At 46.0% G+C, this 876-nt stretch overlaps 1 pseudogene; it reads left to right on the top strand.

The window, feature by feature from the left end:
• On the top strand, positions 265–586 carry LOC134486266 (glutaredoxin-1-like; annotated as a pseudogene).

Here is an 876-nt window from a genome sequence, read left to right as displayed (position 1 = left end):
TAGTTTATTAGTCCAAAAGGCTAGATGTCTCATCTGGTCACTGATATACGGATAAATCTTCAGAATGCAGGGTCTAATGTCTGTGAGGGTTTGGTAGCCTTGTGAGTGCAAACATGAAAAGTAAAAGCTTCTTTCTTCCGTGTTTTCTATGGGGATTCAAGTAGAATGCATGGTTAAGAATACATTGGGATTGCGATTCTCAAACAGACCAGTATCTTCAACTCAACATTCTTGTCTGGGAAGCTGCACCCTGTCAGCCTGGCTCAGGTGTATGTGAACTGCAAGATCCAGTCTGGGAAGGCCGACCTGTTCATCGATCCCACCTGCCCCTATTACAGAAATACCCAAGACGTCCTCAATCAACTCCTTTGCAAACATGGTCTTCTGGGATCTGAAGACATCACAGCCACTAACAACACCAATGAGATTCAAGATTACTCACACCAGCTCACTGGAGTGAGAGCAGTTCCTTGCGCCTTTATATGTAGAGAAAGTCTGCATAGGCAGACACAGTGATCTAATCTACCTGCAACAGCATGGGGAGATGATGACGTGGCTGAAGCAGATTGGAGCTCTGCAGGTATGAAAGGGGTGTCCGTAAATCCCGTGCTGACAGCTGTCATTCAGTCATGCTGAGGCCAGCGCACCTGAGAGATGATGTGTGTCATGGAGGATGTCAGTATTTTCTTATGATTGGGATTTTCAACAAATTGGCTTTTATTCTATTCCTCAGTGCAAAAATCTGATGCTGTTTGCCTCAAACCATGGGGTAGGGAAGCTTAAGAGACAACAGAGGTGGGGTTGGGAATTTAACTCAGTGGTAGAGCGCTTGCCTAGTAAGCGCAAGGCCCTGAGTTCGGTCCCCAGCTCTGAAAA

Source organism: Rattus norvegicus, chromosome 3 (genome assembly GCF_036323735.1).
Source record: "Rattus norvegicus strain BN/NHsdMcwi chromosome 3, GRCr8, whole genome shotgun sequence".
In the NCBI taxonomy this organism is placed as follows: domain Eukaryota; kingdom Metazoa; phylum Chordata; class Mammalia; order Rodentia; family Muridae; genus Rattus; species Rattus norvegicus.
This window is presented reverse-complemented; position numbering and strand designations above follow the sequence as displayed.